Source organism: Diabrotica undecimpunctata, chromosome 4, assembly GCF_040954645.1.
Source record: "Diabrotica undecimpunctata isolate CICGRU chromosome 4, icDiaUnde3, whole genome shotgun sequence".
Classification (NCBI taxonomy): Eukaryota; Metazoa; Arthropoda; class Insecta; order Coleoptera; family Chrysomelidae; genus Diabrotica; species Diabrotica undecimpunctata.
Window position 1 is genome coordinate 102,098,203 of NC_092806.1, and position 22,410 is coordinate 102,120,612.

General features: G+C 31.6%; 1 protein-coding gene and 1 long non-coding RNA gene across 2 annotated transcripts in view; both read right to left on the reverse strand.

Moving 5' to 3' along the window:
* The window catches only part of LOC140438334 (uncharacterized), a 68,068-nt gene that overhangs the window by 24,169 nt on the left and 21,489 nt on the right, over nt 1-22,410 (reverse strand). The window lies entirely within an intron of this gene.
* On the reverse strand, nt 14,198-14,981 carry LOC140438335 (uncharacterized). The gene is made up of 3 exons (XR_011950503.1): nt 14,682-14,981; nt 14,565-14,603; nt 14,198-14,511 (listed from the first exon to the last, which is right to left on the reverse strand). It is a non-coding gene; the product is annotated as an uncharacterized lncRNA (long non-coding RNA).

Sequence of the window (22,410 nt, forward strand, 5' to 3'; positions counted from 1 at the left end):
TGTTATTTGGATGACATACTTATAAGTGGAGGGTCCAAAGAGGAAATGTTGAAAACTGTTGAGTTAGTTTTAAGTAGATTGAATGAATGTAATGTCAAAGTAAATATGGATAAATGCAAATTTTTTTAATCAGAAGTAGAGTAGGGCATAAAATTCATAGTTTTGGAGTACATCCAACTGAAGATAAATTACGGGCAATAAGAGAAGGACCAAAACCGAAAACTCGTAATCAGTTAAGAGCCTATTTAAGACTTATTATTTATTATAATAAATTCATTCTAATGTTGTCATCTCAGTTACACCCTTTGTATAAATTATTGGAAAAATATGTAGAATTTAAGTTTACTTATGAGGCACGGAAGGCTTTCATGCTTAGTAAGCAGTTGATTAATAGTAAACGAATTTTAACACATTATACTCCAAATAAACAAATAGTTATTTCTTGTTATGCAAGTTCCTATGGAGTAGGTGGTGTTGTCAGTCATAGGGAACATCGTGTAGAAAAACCAATACGCTATGCTTCTAGTTCGTTATTAAAAGCTGAACAGAATTATTAACAATTGGAAAGGGAAGCTTTAGCGATTATATTTAGTGTAAAAAATTTCATAAATATATATATGGTGGATCATTTACTCTGGTGTCTGGAACATCAACCATTAAAAATTATTAACAATTCCAAATAAAAATATTTCAGTTATGTCAGATTCCAGCATTATTCGGTGGAATATAATATTATCAGCTTATGATTATGAGATAGAACATAGAAAGGGCTCACAACTTTTTGAAGTAGATATGTTATCCAGATTACCCTTACATGATTCTACTGAAGTTGATAGTGGAATTCCTTTAACTTAACAGATGAATTACGAAATAATTATAAGGTCATTGCCAAGATGTCCAGTAAAGATTCAGTACTAAGACAAGTAATAGATTATGTTAAAACAAGTTGGCCAAATAAAGTTGGCAGTGTATTTAAAGCATAGTAAACGTAATGAACTTTCTATTGAAGAAAATTGTATAATGAAAGGTATAAAAATTGTTGTCCCAGAGGTTTTACGCAAAGGTACTTTGGAGCTTTTTCATGAAGATCACGTAGGTACAGTACGTACAAAAATTCTTGCTAGATCTTTTATCTGGTGGCCAAACTTGCAACCAGAAATTGAGGTTCTGGTGAGATCATGTCATATTTACCAGGTAAATAGAAAACAGCATGCAAAATATTTAATATTATGGTCTAAGCCTAAAAATGTGTTTTCTCGTGTTCGCATTGATTTTTGTAAAAAAAAATAAAGTCATGTTTTTTCTCATAGTGGATAGTAAATCAAGATGGCCTAAAACTCACATAATGTCTAAAGGCACGAATTTGACTCAAACTGTTGAAAAGTTAAAAGTAACATTTTTAGTTCTAGGTTTACCTGATGTAATTGTGTGTGAGGGGTCCACCTGTTAACTCATTAGAGTTTGATAAATTTTATCACATAAATGGTATTACTCTCTTAAAGGTACCAGCTTGTCACCAACAATATAATGAATGTGCGGAAAGACATCCGTTGAAATTGTCAAAGAGGCAATGGATAAGTATGTTTATAGCCATTTCTCAGTAGAATAACAACTTCTAAATTTTTCATTTAGTTATAGGAATACGCCAAGAAGCTCAGGTATAAGCCCAAATAAAATTATTTTTAAAGTCAAGCCGAAAACAAGGTTAGATTTAGTAAAACCAAAGAAAAACACTGAAACAAAGTTGTCAAATGTGCAGGTAACCTTGTTCTCGGCTGGTGATAAAATGTTAGTGAGGGGTTTAGGCCCATTGTGTAATGAAAAGTGGAAAGTTGGAGAAATTTTGGAACACATAAGCGCTGTGACATATTTAGTTAAGGTGAAAGACAAATAGTTATATAAACATGTTAATAGTTTAAGAACATCTGTTGAAAACAATGAAAATGTTATTGATACAAAATCCTATTCACATAAAACTGAAGATGCTACTAATATTAAAACTGTATTACCTGAGAAGATTGATGGGTCCACACCGTACAATATATCATTAAATAATAATGTAGCACAAACGGTAGTTACAGACATAGGTAACCAAAATGCAAATTACAGTTCTACTCTGCAAAACTAACCAGAGGTGCTTGTACGCCGTAGCAGTCGTATAAGGCAAATATCTCAAAGGTTGGATTTGTAAACATAGGTTTAGATTTTTAAAAGGACAGATTCGAATGTAGTTATGAGGATCTAATCCTTTGTAATGCCCCTTTGTCCGCTTCTTCTCGATCGACGGTGGTAAATACAATAAAACGTTGAAGTTGTGGAGTAAAAATGTTTTTATTGACAGCTACTAATAATTACACTAAAGATGATGGTAAGGTAACTTTACCATAATCTCACCAATAATATATACCTCAGTACAGAGGTTATTGCTTCTATCAAATTAACAAACTTTAAACTATGAGCTTACAATACAATTTAATCTGGGCCGTAATTGCAACACTTAGGAAGTTCAATTGAAAAATATATTTTTTGGCAATTTATTACGTTGTAGATAAATGAACTAATTATTAAAATATTACACGATATGTTCACAATGTTTCAATGATACACGGTAAAATTATAAAATATTAAGGAGTTTAGAATAATGTGAGATTACAAATTAAGGGATTACTTACGATTGAACATTAAGCGAATATAAATTATTTTATGAAAGGAGAAAATGTTATGTATTTTGGTACACATGTTAGTGTCAGATATTCCTTAGGTTGGTTATATATCAAGAAAGGCTGTTGTGACATGGCGGCCAGTACAGTTTATTGTTACTGTTAGCTGTACGGTTTCAATTTAAAATTGGTTAAATGGTGTTCTCGTCAACTACTTGTTTTATTAATACATAACACATTGTATTAACTAGTTCTATAAAACGTTTCCGTAAAATGATAATACTATTACAATGATATAAAAATATAATTTATATTTGCAATAGTAAAAATGCATTTACAATTGCAAAAGTGAGGTTAAAATTAGGAACACATTTTTAGTATAAATAAATTAACTGTAATTATATATGTTGTACAATAAATGTGAAATATGTAAATTGGTATTATAATATTGTTAAAACATATACATAATAAGCTAGTAAACTTTTTACAATATATAAATATAACTTAGGTATGTGCATCTGAAATATCCAAGTTTAGAACAACAACTGTCAAAAAAATTTAGTTGCAATACCGAAATACTACGATAACGTTACTTACTAACGTTCCGCTATATAGTGATGAGTGTCTTACCACCCGGCAAAATAGCGGAAAGGATAGAAGACAGATTAAGTTGTGAGATAGTATAAGATAAAGCTAGTTCTTGACGTGGCTATTTCACTTCAGTCATAATTATACGGATGACCTCGAAAATATTTTATTTTATTAATTTCTGATGTTAGAATAAATAATTGAATAAATTAAGATATATTATAGTGAAAAACATTAATTATTAGCGATTTTAAATTATAAATCTTTAAGTTTATTTAATAATAAAAATAACTTAACTGAAATATTTGATTAAACTAAAGGTAGGTATGTTTGATCCGAAAACAATTATTGTATGTGGAATTGGCGTAATATTTAGAGACGTGGTCTGGTGACAAGAAGATTGAGGTTCAATTCACACCAAGGATAAAATTTTTGTTGTACTCAATCAAAAAATAATAGAAAATATGATACATATTACGTAAAAAGTTTTCGAAAAACTTATTATTTACAATTTATTCTTATTCCAATGTTAAAAAATAGAAATACAAAATAATTCAAATTCAATTTCAGTTTTACAGTCTTCAGTTGTGATTGCAAAATAATCCTGTTAAGACTGGTTAATGCCAAATCCATCAATAAATTCTCAGTGTTAATATCAATTTCTCTGTACAGGTAATGATTTTCAAAACAATTAACAACATTGTAATGGATGCCCGCGAACAGCTGCCTGCTTTACAGCTAACCAAATCATCAAGCCGTCAAAAATAATAACATACCGAGAAGTGTTTTTGCACGGTATACAGAAACTTTTTATTGAAAAAACAATTCGTGAAAATGGTTTTAACGGTCGAGGAAAAAGTGCAAATTGTTGTCTGGCGTGTGAATGGATTATGGAGGCTTATTCGAACATTTATTGTAAATGCATTTCAGTAGAATATTTTTTTTTTATTTTTATAGAATTTCTACCTATTTAAAGGTAGAAATTCTATAGAATTCTACCGTAGAATCTTCTTCTGTAGAATTTCTACCTATATTTTGGAAGTACATTTATTTAGAACGTTCTTTTATGTTTGAAGAATTATTACTTTATTTTCGAAAGTACGACATTGTTTTTTCAATAAGATTTTCATGTTTTACTATAAACACTTCTAATAAAAACTGAAATAAATGTCTAGTGATTTAAAGTAAAACGATATAATATCTGCATAATTTCAAATTTTTAAAAAAGTAAAACTTTCATGTGGGATTTAAACCCTGAGGGCCTGCATGAGATCATCGTGACTTGAACTCTGATCCATCAAACATTTCTTTAGTGACAGTTTGGGTTATTGTTCTGCTTCTAATGAAGGCTTATTTAAACATATTGTAAATACGTTTATTTACAATATTTTTTTTTTGTAGAATTTTTACTTATTTAAACATTCTTTAAACGTTCTTTTAATTTTGAAGAATTTTTACTTTATTTTCGAAAGTACGACGATACATTTTTTTTTCAATAAGATATTTGTGTTGAACTTTAAACACTTCTAATACTAGTAACGACTGACATAAATGTTTAGCGATTCAAAGCAAAACGATCTCTGCATAATTTCAAATTATTAAAAAAAAAGAAAACCACATTGTGGGTTTTGAACTCTAATCGTCTGCGACGTCTGTGTCGAGTTCTTACCACTAATCCACGAAGGATAGTGATTAGTCCGTGACAAGAGTGTATGAAACTCCTCACATCATAGTAGAAATTATTCTTGGTTAATAATTTAAAACTTTAGATTAAATAATTACTATTAATTAAATTATTTTATTTACATTTTTGCTTTATTGTGGTCAATCAGTTTTTACTTTATGTAAAATTAAAAAATGTAAATACGTCACACATACGTTACACATAATAATTATGACCGAGGTGATTTACTCGAAGCTAACGTCTAAAGGTGTGAGACTATCGATAATGGTAATTTAAATTATAGGTTTCTACCGATTATTTCCCACCTCTACGAGTTTCATCTCTTTTTATTTCACAAGGTAACTGTGTTTTCTATCTCTTACGTTAAAAAGTCGGGTGGTAAGACACTCATCACTGTATAAGTAATTAATATACGGACGATATTTACGATTAATTACAAATTTTTGATTTTATTTTTACAGGTTTATAAATGTTTTCAATGGTGTTAACCTTGTGGTGATGAAATAATAACTTATGGAGGGCGATACTTGTTCAGTTGCACGTGACGAATAAACTAATGAATTGCTACCAGTATCCCTCAACCATGAAGCATGTACTTTATTCGGGATACTTTTATTATTATTAATACATTACTGGCAAATAACTATCCCATTAATGATTTAAAAGTAACCAATAAAACTTTTTTAAATATTTAATTTTTTTTTAAATTGCGTTTAAAAGATATTAGATATACATAAGAGGTGAGGTTAAGAAATATTTTTATCTACATTTATTATAAATTTATAGTATTGCATATATATGTAATATATATTATGTAGTATAGTAATATATCTTATTTTTTTATTAGTTTTTTTAGATCTTGTTACCCGCTAATTGTTAAAATTCACACCTTGTACAACATTAAATCTTTAAATATTTTACCATCGATTACTAGTAGAAAGGTAGACACTTAAGCCCACTTTTTGTCCCCAGGTTTTTTGTTCCATTCTTATGGAGAATAGGGCAAATTTCCCCAGCCCCGTATCTCAAATTTCCCCAGATTTCGACCACAACCTCGGCAGTTTTTAATCAAAGTATTATTTATTAAATAAAAAATTCTACCATGTGTAGGACTTGAACCCGCGACCCATACATTCATGACTAGACGTCCAGACGGCCAATCGGTCATATGAATTAGGTAGGCGTCAATAGGTATAAAAAAAGTATTTATCAAAGATGGTCATGACGAAGCAATCCGTGTACAAACCGCAGAGAATAATGCAAAAGCGAATAGTTTGGCGATATGAATATTTCAATTATATTTTTAAACTTGTGTGTTAAATATAAAAAGCCGTAAATATAAAGTAAGATAAAGAGAAACTATTTTTAACAAGGTGGTTTTTAGTTGTAAAGAATTATGTTTTGAATCGAGTATCTAAAATATGAAAAAATTACGAATGTATTTAGCAGAAAAACACGTGAAATTGATAAAGTTGAAAGCAGGCTGCGATATCGACAAAACCGCAAACTGTTATATATCGCTCGGTGTAGAACAACAGCAAAGACTTCATCGGTTCAATTTGAATATTATTTTTTCAAAGAAATGTGTGTTATGGATTATAGTGTAAAAATCAGAAAAATGTGGCAAAATGCAAAAATTTTGTGAAAAAATATGCAAATATACATTTTTATGCGTGTAAGGACCTACCAAGAACAACGCTTAACAGAAGAAAACACAGGTAAGTAATATGCTGTACTATTATTATTCAATGTCTGACGTCTAAAATGATTCAAAAACGTAAGGAAGGTAAAAACGCCAGCATGTTGTTTTATTTTGTAAAAAATGTAGATTTAATACACATTAAGTACAAAATGGCGGCTGTACCGGTAAAATATGTCAAAAGGTGGTAGAATAATTAAGAGTTTAAAACAGTTTTACTTTTGCTTACAGAGTATACCAAAGGGTTAAAAATCCCAAAAAGTTCTAAATTGTCAAAATCTAAGGCGTAAAGACCGACAGGAATAGACGAAGTTTACAGATACTAAGGTAAGATATTGTTATTTTGCGTTAAGTTTGCCTAGTTTTTTAACAAATACCATAAATGTGCCTGGTTTTTTAACAAGCATGTAAATAAAAAGTCTACGCAGGTTTTTTTTTGCAAAATGCCCAATATGCAGATGTCCCAAATGCCTAATGAGCATGCGCAACAATGCCACTTTATTTGCTTAATAAAAAAACATTTTTAAATTTTGTGTTATTAAAAATTCTTAAATGTAAAATAAAGAATACATGAGTACCTAGAAAAAATGTTACACAGTACAAGCATTGTACAAATTATATAAACTTATAATTTTAGATGAGAAGCCGAGCATGAAGCATCAGTGCCCTCTGTAATTAATATTTGAAAATCAACAACAACAATTGACAACGTTAGACGCTGAATAAGTAAGGGTAAGCAAATGTTTGTAAATTTTCTGTTTTAAAGAAAAGAATATAAAAAATGTGTAAAATTTTATTGTTTTTATTTATAAGCAATTCCGGTTTAAGTATTAGAAGTCATAAGTTTGTACAATATGCGAAAAAAATAATAAATTTATCGTTTTCACCGGTTAGATAACATTTTCCTGTTGTTTGTTTGAGAATTGTCGATCTTCTAATAGTGTCAATTTATTTTACATAATAATTAAATGAAATATCACAAATGTTTAGTGATTGTTTTTACATTAAGAGTAAAGAGAGATGATAAATAATAGACAAAAACATATTGATTTTTAATAGATGTGTTTGTTATTTATTCAGAGAAAAATACAATATTTCATTAATTAAAAGCATGTCTTATGAGCTATTATTTAAAAATTTTCACCTCTTTCCATGGCCCTACCCAAAGGGGACGATACTTCAGCATTATATGACATATTCGTGGATATATCAGAGAATATTGAAGTATTGGAGGTGTTTTAAGCCTCGTTAAGATTCTCCGCCATATGTCTTAATATACAGAGCATAGAAAGACATAAGACAGGCCTACGGTATTTGGGCCCGTCCATGCTTTGCTTATGTAGAAATCACAGAAGTAGTGTAAGGCTCAGTAAATATCTTTTAGTGATCTGTGCAGAGTATCTTTTGGGTATCAGGCAGCTAACGAACACATAGCTCCGGAGTTAACCAGACCGGTTCATTAAGTAGCTAGTGACTCATAACATATACCTTTTGGTGATTTAACTGAGCATCTTTTAAGATTTTTATTATACGGAGGTTTGGTCAGACCTTAGTTCAATGGCTACTACTTTGGGGTAGTCTACCACTGACTAAATAGTACTGACTCTTGTTTTGGGAAGGTTATCAGGAATTAAAGCTAAAAGGATTTTTAGACTTAAATAGGTGTGATGGTGTCAAAATATAACCTATGCAAAAGTACAGTAGCTCTTAAATATTTTTTTAAAAACGGTAGATAGCATTTTTTAACATTGAAAATAAGATAACATTCTGAAATTTTGAATATTGCCGATGTTTTTAAATTGAATGATAATTTTCAAAGCAATTCATTTTACATAAAAAGTAATTAGCGAGGCATTTTTAGGATTTGAATGTCGAATTTCGTATCTTTAAGCTGTATGTAAACATTGGAACTGGTTACATTTTAAATTTCTTCTAGTAACTTGGTCATATTGACATCTACACTAGTTGTTGTCGAAATAGGATGACTGAAATTGTCATTTAAAGCCACAATACGGATTCTGTCACCCTTTTGTAGCCAATTTGCTTTTTTATATCGTTAAGAGCAGAATCTAATTTATTTTCATAAAATCAGACATAATCAGACCACATCTTGATACGTGTGTACTCTATGAGTATTCAACTGTGAAGGAAGAGTTCGACATGTGGCACACTATTAACATCAATCTAAGAGGCCTTGTAGCCTAGAGGTAGGGTATCCATACACTCATCATTATGTACAATCTTTCGCTTCTTGTAATCCATCTTAAATGTCTTCGACACCCTCTTTCTCATTACAATGTCTTTAGTGTGGACATCGTGGCATATTTGGTCATATGTGAGCTTGATTTGTTTGGTGGGGTCGTGTATGATAGCAGTCATAGCGGAGGCATTGAGTTTTAGGCTGTTTTCATAGTTTAGAGTAAAGCCTTTGATTTTAGTCACCTCTTTGCCCTTGACTGTTTTGTAGTAATAACTTTTTGGACCAGTTTTTGGACCTTTTTTCAGTTTTATGGCGTTTGTTCGTCCTCCAAATAATGCTTCACGAGGCTTTAAGGGTTCAACAATTTGAGGGCTCGGTGCATTTTTACATTCTTTTGATTTTACCCATTCACATTCCCACATTTCTACCAGTTTGTAACCAGCTTCTTTTATTTGTGCGGCTCTCCTCAGTGTTCTTTCGTACAAGTCGCTTATTGTCTCATTGTTGACATGATTAATTGTGTTGGGTGCAAAACACTCTGGATGGTCATGCCAGAAACAACCGTGGTACTGGTACACAGTATTTGCAGAGTCATCATAACCATCCACTTTTGCCCCGCAGATCGTAATTTCGCCGCCGTTAAGAGCATGTTATACCCCTGGAAACTGACTCAGCCATTTTAACGATGCCAGGCTATACGTCTCCTTTATGTCCTGTTTTACAACCCCAATAGTGTTTAGCCATACAAACACTAGCAATGGTCAGATATTGGAAAGGGTCTATGTTGGCTATTCCCAAAAATGTCTTGCGAAATTCTAAACACCCACGCCTCAGAATATCTACATCAGAGTCACAGTAAGCATGAAGTTCTTTTTGAAAATCAAATACATATGCTTCTTGCACGTGCTCAGCATGCCATTTTAAAAAGGTTTCTCTTTGTGAGGGTTTCATTATATTTGGACTGTAATAAGATGTGTCAGGGAGTGGTCCAATGCATGAATGGTTTTCTAGTTTGTTAAAATAATGAGGAAAATAACCTTTTTCCAACTCAGTCAATCCAAATGTTGTCGGAAAACTGGCTAAGGGTTCGGCAACAAAATTCGAACTATCAATTATTTTTAATTTAATAGCAGGTACTTCCGAAAGCATCAGTTTTGACCCGTTGTAGATGGTGTACGGTTTTATCGTGTTTTCTACACAGTATTTCAAAATAAAATACGAGTCGTAACCCTTAGCGTTGTGAGCGATTGCTGTATACCCTCTATGCTCTTCGGATATTAGCCATTTACAGAACTCTTCGTTATCTTTAAAAACATATTTGTCACCCGCATAATCATGGACTATTATAAGATTCGGCACATGAATTCCGGTATCCTGCATTGCCAATGCTTCGATCATAATCGAAAAATAAATATTTTTCTGTATATTTGCATCGATTTATGGGAGTTTTAGAGAGGTCGTTGCATTTACATGGTTCTTTACAAATAGTTTTTGCTTTAGTATTGTATTGACACCCATTATTTACTTTGTTACTACGACTATTACATATACAAGGTACGCCACAAATTCCTCCTTTGGCGGGTTTTTTCATCATATAGCACTGATGTGTAGCTATCTCTAGGAATGTGTTATAATTCCTGCACATCGAGTAGCCACACACATGCTCATTGGCTCTTTTAAATACTTTATTGCACTTTTCACATTTAAATACTTCTTTGCAAACTTCTATATCGTTTGCCAGACATTCATCATTGTAGCAATAACGATTACAGTTCTTGCACAGAATTTTGTTTTGGACTGCGTGCTTAGGTTGTCTGCAAACTGTGCAAAGTGGTGCTTATTTGCGCCTTGATAAGGTATATCGCACTTTGTACAGTAAAAACGTGTGCCATACAACCCTTTTAACCTGTTGATTACATCGAAGTGGTTACCGTTTTTATATAGATAAATTTTGTTTGTTTTTTCGGGACCCTCGTATATGATTGTGTTGAAATTTTCGGCGCAAATTATCTTTATTTGTACATCCAGTAGTTCTTCGGCCTGTTTAAAATCAGTCAGCGTGAAACCTTCGATATAACAACCACCCAACAGATTGCAAAGCTTTTCTGCCAAAACAGTCTGCAATTTTCGACCCTCACGTACGCTATGGAGATCACGTTTGATCAATTTGTGACCCAAAATCTCGTTTGTGACGTATGTTAAGCCCACTATGACTGCTCGAGCCCCGAATAAGGTGTCATTGTTTTTAATCTGTGTGATGCTTTTTTTGGTGCGACTATCCTCTTACAAATTTATCATTCTACGACGACCGCTACCCCTAGGCATCTTAAAGATTTGAATATCCAATTTTGTGTCACCCAAAAGAACAGTATCGTTAGATGTTAATATGTTCTCAACTTGTTGCAACAAATTGTCCATATTGTTTTCTGTGGTTACTTTTGTCGATATCGGATGATTAAAATTGTCATTATGGGCAATTATGCGAATTTCATCACCTTTTTTGTAGCCACCCTGTTTCTTTGCATCATTCAGTGCATTTTTCAACAAATTTTTCAAATTCTCTTCGCCGTGACTAAAAGAACCCCCTGTATGCTGCTCGCATGAGAGTTGGAAACTATGTAGGTACGCACAAAATATAGTTATGAACCTACGCGCTAAAACCTTCAATGACCAATTTTGAACCATTTTGAAAATTATCAAAAATTAGAAACTTAAAAAAATCAAAAAAACTTTACAATTTTTCAAAAAACTAAAAATTCAAAATGTAACATCTATTTTTCAAAAATTTGCACACTTACTGTAAATGATGATAAGAGCTGATATGAGAACGCACGTCTTATCAGTACGACTGTCTGATAAGAAGTGAGAGTAAATCTCGTTTTGCGCCTTTTATACGTTTTCACCCTGAGTCACGTGACACTCGTTGAGGGTGTAAGAAAATGCTGTTTGAGAAAAATCAGGGGTGTTTATTTTTAATTTTACATAAAAACAGCTGTATAAAGTACTTAAAACATATCAGTTAGTCATTTTACGAAATCCCAGTTGTAAATTATCTGTATTTTCGAGTTGCGGCTAGCTATTATTATAATGTGATAAAACAATGTAAAGAGAGTTTATTCAAAATAATAAAAGTATGTATATTTATAATTAATTATTAAAGAAAACAAAATCTATTTTCCCAAAAACGACGATCATTTTTCCATAAAATGATATTAAAATTTAGGGCGTTGTCCCGCTTCGGAAGAACTCGTAGGGCTAGACAATCTTTGCAAAATTAACAAGATCTTGCCTGTCGACGAGGATTACGTCATCGCTACTTTTAGACACAGATAGTGCCGTGTGCAAAACATACTTGTTGTGTTTTCTCAAGATATGTCAAACGGTTAAGATAGGTGATGTCATCGATCTTTTTAGGTAAAGATAATGACGCGGGGCGGCGATTTGTTTATGTAGATAATAAAAAGGTATGTTAAATCCCATATTATTTTATTTGTTAAATTAATACATATTACATGATATTCTTGAAGGAAGGCGTCGGTTAGTGAGATGATGATTTCTAAAGTATTTCGTTTCCTTAGTAACCGCTAGGTGGAGAAAATTAATGAATAAGCTCTAGATTTCGCAATTCATTTATTATTTCTTCTGCTTCTTTTCCATTTAGAGTATCGTTTTTCGAAAGAATTTGGAGGCCTTCTACAAGTATATTTGAATCGTTACTTTCATTATAGAGGGTCCATATTTCTTCCACTTCGTCAAGTAACTGTTTGTCTACAGCACTCAGACCCTCAGTACGAATTTTCCTTGCCTGCTGTATGTCTGGTATATCATGAACATTGTTGTGTCTTTTAGACTTTTGATGTATGTCTGACGCATCGTGGTCATGTATTTCGACCTTTCTTGTAATACCATTTACGGTCTGCGGTCTTCCTTTACACAGTTGTTGCGATGCATCTTGGTCGCGTGATTCGGCATTTCTTACGTTAGAATGTAAAGTCTGTGGTTTTTTTCTTTAACCTAGGTACATGGGCTTAATAATTTTTTCGTATTTAACGGCGTGAGATTGGTGACGAAGCCTGCCTCGTCCATCCTTGTGGGCACCTGATATATCTAGCAGAGATTTGTAGATTTTTTGATCGGCTAGTGTGTATTGTAGAGGGTTTTTGGAAAAAAACAATTCGTATAAATCAGGTGTAGCTTTAAAAATGTGTGAATCCATTTGAATGTTATCTTTATCAAAATCAATGGGTTGAGTTCCAAACTTCCAGTCACCGGTAGAGCAATTAAATCTCGGGCCATATACCAGATCGATGTTCCTCACATCTTGGATATATTTTTTAAGATAAGGGTTAGCATCGTCACCCTTCACTGTTAGAGTACGGCGAACTTCCGCGGGGTGATTTGCTTGAATAGTTTGTGCTTCGTCTTCTTCGAGATCTGCTGTTTTATTAGTGTTGGTTTCATTCGCGCAGTTAAGTATTTTATTAAGAGGTGTAGTTACTGGTTTTAACGTCGATTCTAGTAGCTCTTTTTGGTCAGCTTGCATTCTTTTTAGATCGTTATACTTTGCTCTCACAATTGTGGCGAGCCTTTTTACTTTAACTGCTCTGTTTGACGACATCTTAACAAATGATGTCATAGGTTTCATCTCCTGTATTAATACCCTCTGTGTACCTCTGCTACCCTCTGTTATGCTCTAGTATGTTCTCTGCTATCCTCTGTGTATCTCTGTTATGCTCTGCTACCCTCTGTTACTCTCTGGTATATGGTCTCTGTTACCCTCTGTGTGTCTTTCTTACGCTCTGCTACCCTCTGTTACGCTCTGGTATATGGTCTCTGTTACCCTCTGTATGTCTCTGTTACGCTCTGCTACCCTCTGTGTGTCTCTGTTACCCTCTGTGTATCTCCGTGTAAGTCTGCACCCATCTGTTAGTATATAGACATTGTCCTATTAACACTTTATTTGATTCTCTTTTACGATTTTTCTTTTAAACAATACCTTTCTTATTTATTATCCTGTACAAAATGACTCTGTGGTTTCTTGTTTGTTTCTACACACAGATATAAATTTCGAATCTCGACCTGAAAATGTAACAGTCTTTGATATTCTTTTATACCTATTACCTTGCTTGTTTGATAAATATGTCTGAGTGCGAGTTCCTTGTTCAAATTAACATTTTATCAGAAAACTTTCAATTCATCAATTTAAATTTGGTTCAATTCACACAAGATCATGACTTTGTGTTAATTACTTTTACAATAAATAATTTCGTCCACAGAGGTGAGATATGGCTAGGCAATAATTATGGTGAGGGTGACTTGCTTCAATTACAGTTTTCTATAGATAAACAGATATTTTACATCGAGAACTTGTATGTGAACGAGGGTGAAACGATGGAAGTGTTCGTAGAAGATGGCTATTTTACCTTTGGTACTGTCTACATTGTTTTCACGCCTACTGTCAACAATGCTATAATGATTCTCTAATCATTTAATGGTTCTATTGTATGTATTTTTTTACTGTAAAAGTGTAAAATAATAAAAACATGAAATTTTTAAAATTTTTATTTCGTATTTTTTTTTGGTGGTGGTGGTGTCGTTGTTGGTGTTAGTCTCCTCTTCATACTCCAGCTCCTCCTCCGCCTCATGCACCTCCTTCTTTTCCTCAATATCGGTTTCTAACCTGAAACAAAAGACACATTATAATATACATATTTCAGAACCTTTAATACTTACTCATACAGACCTGGCTCGCCCACGAGTTCCAGGATATCTCTAAAACAATAACAATAATTATAAACGTAATAAAATAACGTTATATACATAGCACATTAACTGTATCTTTATACTTACAAGTCGTCTATATCGCTCGCCAGGCTGAAAATGTAAAATTATTTTATGCAAAAAAATAACAATAGTAAATCTAATTACTCATACAAACTAACGTTTCCCATAGATATGTAACTGTAAAATTTAGAAAATACTTTAGGAATGTATAAACACCAATGTACTTGCTGTATCTCTGGGCACTGTTTAGGGGTAGCCTCCTCGCTCTGTGTACCCTTGGACTCCATGGAGGCCCTCTCTGTTTGGGTGGTCGTAGACTGTTGCTTACAAGTACAAGGATCCATCCTATGTTTGGCGTATTATCTAAAAAATGTTCTTACACAAATAATACATACTCAAAAGAATATATATATATATATATATATATATATATATATATATATATATATATATATATATATATATATATATATATATATATATATATATATATATATATTTTGATGATGTATTATTTGTGAATGATGTTTTAATGAGCAATGAGTGTTTTTTAATTATATATATATATATATATATATATATATATATATATATATATATATATATATATATAATATATAGGGTTTTTATCGCGGTTCTCAAAGAATTAGTTTGTTAAGCACTTTTTAAAATTATCTTTATTATATCTATTATGAAACACACATATATATATTTAACATAGCCAATGTAAATTTAAAATAAACTATCTTTAAATTGAAATTCTTATGAAACTAATTAAATTATATAGACAATCTAAAATTTAAACAAACTATCTTCAAAATTGAAATTGTTATGACACTAACTAAATTATATTAACAAAATTTTGTACATTTCTCTCACTGAATGCCTAAATGAAACTGTTCTCCACTATATAGATTTTAATCACCACTCAATGTCTTCTATAATAAATTGGAGTGGCTAGCTGTAATAATTTAGTATTGAGGCTGTAAATATATCTAATAAACCCGTCTAATAAATTGTCACCACTCTAATAAAGGCTGTCACCATTGTAGAAGACGTCTGTCTCAATATCCTTATCAATGCATCTACAATTCTTAAGGGATACTTATCCCTGCGAGCGGGGCAAGGCTTACTGGTTCCGCTAGTCTGGACTGACTGGTTCCACCCTCGCGGATTTACAAGAGGGTAGGGAGATTTTTTTTGGAAGGAAGGGGATTAAGGACTTCTCGGTCTCAGGTCCTGCAAAGAGTAAGAGGCTATGGGCTTACGTTAGAAGCCGGAGCACTGCATAAGCGAAATGTGTATCTCTTCTAGTCACTACCTGTAACGGCCAGGAATAACAAAAAAAAATTTCGAGTTTACAATGTATTAAATAGACTGTACACTACAAAATATCAGTTATGACCAATAATGTTCGATCAGGCGCGAAGGGAGACGAGAAGAGACAAAGCAAGGAATTAAGGTCGGACAATTCCGTATCATTAGATATAACTTGGGTTAGTATATAGATCTTAGTTACCTTAGCGTATTTAGGCTCTAGCTAATGAATACGCCTCCAGTACTCCAGGGGTTCGAGATCGCGAACTTTCGAATCTCCAGTTGCCGGCACTTATACGTCACACTATCCCGTCGAGTTAAATAGCGCGCTTACTGGCTGCGTATCGTCCGATCTCCGCACTTCTTGCGTGGAGCGCTCTAGAGTGCCAACTTGCCACTAGTCCCCCCTGGCGTGGGACCACTCTCGGGCGCGGCGCTCTTACTGGACGCTGGCCCGCTTCGTTCCGTTTTTATCTATCGCCAACTCGTATCTTAGATTCTTTTTGTCATGTCCGAAGTGGAAATTTGTTTCTACGTTTTCGCTGATTATGCCATCTATTCCATGTGTTAAACTGGATCAGGCCATGTAAAACTTCTTAGTCAGCTCAATTCTTATCACTTGTTTAACAATTCGTACCTTGTATTAATTTCCAACAAGGTCTAAGTGTCGTAATTTTTTAAACATTCAGGCTTGTGTTAAACTGGGTCAATTGTTTTGTTTTTAATTTGAAATGTATACGTTAAACTGTGTCGAATTTCTTCTTTATTAATTTGGAATATATAATAATTACTTAAATAATTATTACTCTTTACTAAGCTAATTGTCCCTTAATTTTTCCTTCTTTATTTCCTTGCTATGTTTACATTACACTTCGTTCTCAGCTTCGGTTATCCTTGTTTTTGTGAAATTACTTTTTCCAATTATCAGCTTCCACCAATTTAAAATATTTTTCTTCTTAATAGCATTTATATTTATTCTTCTTTTTATTACACCAATATCCAATCACCATATAACTATTATAATTTGATTTCTACTAATCTCCGATCATAATATAATTTTTAATTTCTTCCAATCTCCAACCAATATTTATCTAATATACTTTCCAATACTATCAAATTTTAATACTAAATCACTGATTATTGCATACTTTATACTTTCTTCCTAATTCTGACTGAATAATCTTGAATTTACTGAATAACTGACTTCACTAACTGTAACTAACTGTGTCTGTCTTCTTACTAACTAACTGTCTGACCATTTTGAATCCAAATTACCAAGTATTTATATCTTTTCATTGTTCCAGAATCATCTGGCAAGAAAGCATATTCGAATTGTTCTATTTCCTAAATATATGAATGTTCTCGAAAAAGTATATGTTCGATTATGTCAATTTCACAGACATAACCATATTCGCGAAGGTTCTACCGTAAACAAATGTTAAATTCTGTCTTCTAGAGAATTCTTTACTTTTCTATCGAGAATTTTATTGACATTTAGGCTTTTCAGATCAGAATATAAACTTCTGTAAACATATAAAATATGTAAATTAAACAACCTAAATTATTAAACTACACTACTTCAAATCCGTAACTATATTTAAACTAAACATTTTAAATTAACAAATAAACCCACTTTATATTCGTAACTATTATTTAACTGTCTGTCACTTATTCAGAGTATATTTGGTTGATTATGCACATGGCTCACTTAAATATATCATAATTATTAAAAAAAACTTTCTACACTTATTATATGTTAATTTCTTAAGAATGCCCTTACATAAATATATTTTATAAATTTCTCTAGTATATAACTTATAAATTATTTTCTTTAAACACCATCTTTCTTTCTCCTATATTAATATCATCTCAATATATATATATATATATATATATATATATATATATATATATATATATATATATATATATATATATATATATATATATATATATATATATATATATATATATATATATTTATGTAACTTACTCGACAGTCTCGGGGCAATAGCAAAATAACGAATTACACGTAAAACAGATCATGTTGTATGGTTGTGAAACAGCTTGGTAGGCCTTATATATATTAGCTTAAACCACGAATATTTTGTTATGCTGCATTTTATGAAAAACAATCGTAATTTTTTGTTATGATGCATTTATGAAAAAACAATATCGGTTTGCATCTGTCTAACCATATTTTTGTTTGTTACATTTTCCCCTATTATCTGGAGGTAAATCAATACTTTTAATAAATAATTGGTAGTACAAAAATCATTTCAACAAAACAATTTTTCAAAAGTGTGGTAACGTTTCGGTTATCGCCATTGCCCTTGCATTTGTGTGTTGCACTTTTACCTATTATCTGCGGGTGTATCATTGCTTTGATAAATAATTAAGTCAGTATAAAACTGCTTCTGTTATCATTATTCTTTTTTCCGTTTTGGTAGGTTTAATCAATGCAGAAGCTTGCATAACACGATCAACAACAGATTCTGTGGCTAGATATACGTTTTTGCAAAAACAAGTCTTAAGACCAAATCTTGATACTACCCCACCATATACATACTATAAAAAGCCTGCTCGAGAGCATTGAGTACTATTTAGTGTCTACAACCAGAAGCACCAACACGATACCTCCAGGTATGTATATTCTTATTTTCTTATAATATTTCTTTTTTTTTTATTTTGTAAATGACTTTTTATACATGGCTATGTCTACTTATAAATATTACGTAACCGCTTTACTGTTTACTGCTGGTTTAAAGGAATCGGTTGTTTTATTTGTATACCTTTCATAGTTATTGCTAGACCCTTGCTGTACATTTTCACAAGCAAGCGGCTGTTCAGTGAAATACGCTAGATAGGAAACTGTGTTTGATATCATTTGGCTATGCGGCTTTGTTTGTTAGTCTACTTACCCTGTGTTCTGCTTTCAACACCCTCTTAGCACATGAATTATACTTATATCTACTTATTTTATCAGGAAATTATGTACTAAAGTTGTTTTCTTTAACAAACATATCACAGTACCTTATTAAACTAAGGGTTATTGTAAGGGATAACTTTTGAATCGTCTGAGGTTTCAAAATATCGATGGAAAATCTTGCTTTGTGTTATAGTATAAACACGGTGCTTGTCAGATCGAATGAGGTTCTGTCAGACAGTTACCTTTTTTTGTAGTTATCCAGGCAATCTATATAGTCCTTGAAGTAACTTAAGTAGACGTCATGGATTCCATAGATATAAACATTGAGATCTGTGTGGAAAAACCTAACGGAGAATTTCGTATCCAATGGTCTTACCAAACACAGCATTATTCATGGGCTTAAAAAGGTTCTTTTCAAACTCATTTTTTCGCTGTCTTCCGGAGATTTGTATTCATATCGATGTAACTCTTTAACCATGGAGCCTGTTTGAATTTAAGTACCCTATGTATCTGCTTCAGAACTAAACCATGCGCAATTTTCTTTTTATATGTCCTTTTTTTTAGTACGGTTATGATTTTTATGCAGAAGATGGTTATTTTTACCGAACACTGCATTGTTCATCAATTTGAATAAATTTTTCTGAAAGCTATTTGCGGCTGCTGCTCGTAAGTTGGTATTCAACTCAACAAGGGTTTAATGATTGAATTATATGTGTGTTTTTATAAAGATTTTTACTACGTTGGCTACGACATATTTAAAGTATATGAAGTTTTCTACTAAAAACTGTAAATGCATCATCCAAAAACATTCCTACATCCTTATGACATAAAATATTTACTATTACCCCGTTTTTAATTATATATATATATATATATATATATATATATATATATATATATATATATATATATATATATATATATATATATATATATATTGTTGTACTTTTGAATGTCCATAAGCAATAAAAAACCGATATACAAATTTTATTACTTAAATAAAAATTAAAATTATTAATATTTCATAAAGACACGGGCATATAAATTTTCAAACATCCTGTATAAGACAAACTATGTATTTTAAGTTGTTCGAAGAATTGTTCATTAGGCCTCAGAGACAAGACTTTCAAATATTATCGATAAGAAATTTAAATAAGTCGGTTATTAAGGAATGGATTTACCCGGAATAAAAGTGTATATAGAAAGTGTTGAACAATAGACCGGGATTTGCGGTGGTTTTCTCCCCGAAAGATTATATCGGTAAAAGTTTATTAACAAAAGACATTGAATTGAGAAACAGGTATCGTTTGTAGCTATTAGTAAGAAATATTTGTAAAGCAGATAGATTTAGTTAGAATAATTAAAGAAGGTTGTTTTCTGGAATTACCCGAATGACGTTTTATAGAGAGAGTTGGTTGGTAACGATATACGTCACAAGAGGTGGATGATTTTTATTGGTCAATTTTTGAATGCAAGGAGGTTGGTTTTGGCTATGAGATAGGAGAGAGAAAAAAAGGTTAGTTAGTCAGTTTTCGTCGTCCAAGAAGGAAGGAGCTTTGTGATTTGTGTTTTTTTTTTTTGTAGTCCCGAAGACGTAATTTACCGGGTGTGTTTATTTGATGTGTAAAAGCTGACCAGTGTGAGGAACGGGGTACAGAGAGATAGAAAACCAAAGGGTATAAAAATATTAATAGCAGACGAAGCCGGAAACATTTGGAGTTATAAACAGGCGCGGAGATTGGCTCAAAAGGAGGCTGGATAGACTAACACGAGTTGTTGGGTTGCAGATACAAGGACAGATAGGAGAAAGGTGTACGTCATCTGGACCACAATAGGAGCAGAAGCAGAGAAAGGATTTTTTTGTTGTGGCGTGGCCATAGAATTGCAACGGCAGAGAAGGAAAGGTCAGTCAATTTTCATTAGAGTCGGAGTGTGATTTTCATTTATTAATTAAATAAATTGAATAAATAATAGAGACAGTTAATTTTGCGATCACTTAAAAAAAAAAGAATTATAAAAAGAGCTTAGTTATAACACATATTAAAAATCAATGTAAAATAACATTTGGGTCCATGATAGAAAACAACTTCTCATATATTTAAAGTTAGTATATTGCAAATATTACAGGATTGATTGTTATATAAAATTTCATTAAAATAAAGGACATCTCACATATAGTTCAGTTGAAATTCTATGTATTTTATTCAGGTCATATTACCTATTCCGATTAGGAAGCCAATTGTAAAATATTTTGAATCCACGATCAAAGGTACAATTTAAATAGCCTGAGATTGTAATTAATTAATGCTGATTTATTGTGATTAATTGGAGATTAGATCATTTAATAAATATAGACAGGATTTTTCCTAAATAAGCAATATAATACAATTTAAATAGCATAACAATATATATATATATATATATATATATATATATATATATATATATATATATATATATATATATATATATATATATATATATATATATATATATATATATATATATACAAAACTCAAATATTTGGGTGTGTAGCGGAAGATAGGACAAAGAAGTACTCTTTTTAGTTAACCAAGCTTTCGCAAATCTTTATTTGCATCATCAGGGTGCTACAATAAACAAAATTAGTACAAAATACAGAAAATAATTATTTTGCATCTTACACTAATTGAGGTTAGTTGTCGTGATGTTTATTAAATGAAATGTGCAACTCATTTGATCCCTACAAATGATGGCGAAAACTATCCAAAATTGTTTTTAAAAAAACGTTCTTTAACAAATACATATTTAAAACACTTTAAAACACATATACAAGAACACTCAAATAAAATATGTTAAAATAATTACAGAACATGTCATAATATAAATGTTCTGTAAAATCATAATGTTCTGTAATTATTTTAACATAATTTTATTTGAGGGTTCTTGTATATGTGTTTTAAAGTGTTTTAAATATGTATTTGTTAAAGAACGTTTTTTTAAAAACAATTTTGGATAGTTTTCGCCATCATTTGTAGGGATCAAATGAGTTGCACATTTCATTTAATAAACATCACGACAACTAACCTCAATTAGTGTAAGATGCAAAATAATTCTTTTCTGTATTTTGTACTAATTTTGTTTATTGTAGCACCCTGATGATGCAAATAAAGATTTGCGAAAGCTTGGTTAACTAAAAAGAGTACTTCTTTGTCCTATCTTCCGCTGCACACCCAAATATTTGAGTTTTGTATTCTATTTGATCAGCGTTGATGACAAGCGTTTATCGCTTTTTCAGTATATATATATATATATATAATAGTTTTCTACAAACTATATGCTTTATAGAACAATATTTTTTTGGTCAAACTGATTAACGAGAAACGAGATGAGACCACTCGTTTCATCCTTTATGACAGCACGCAACAGGTCTCCTCAATATGAACCGTTAAAAACTCATTGTAGTGACCTGTACACTGCAGATAAGAACGACTTCCTGTCATGTATAAATTTTTTCAGTAATCTTTGACGGTTAGGGTTTATTATGTGTTTTTGTTCTATATGACTAAC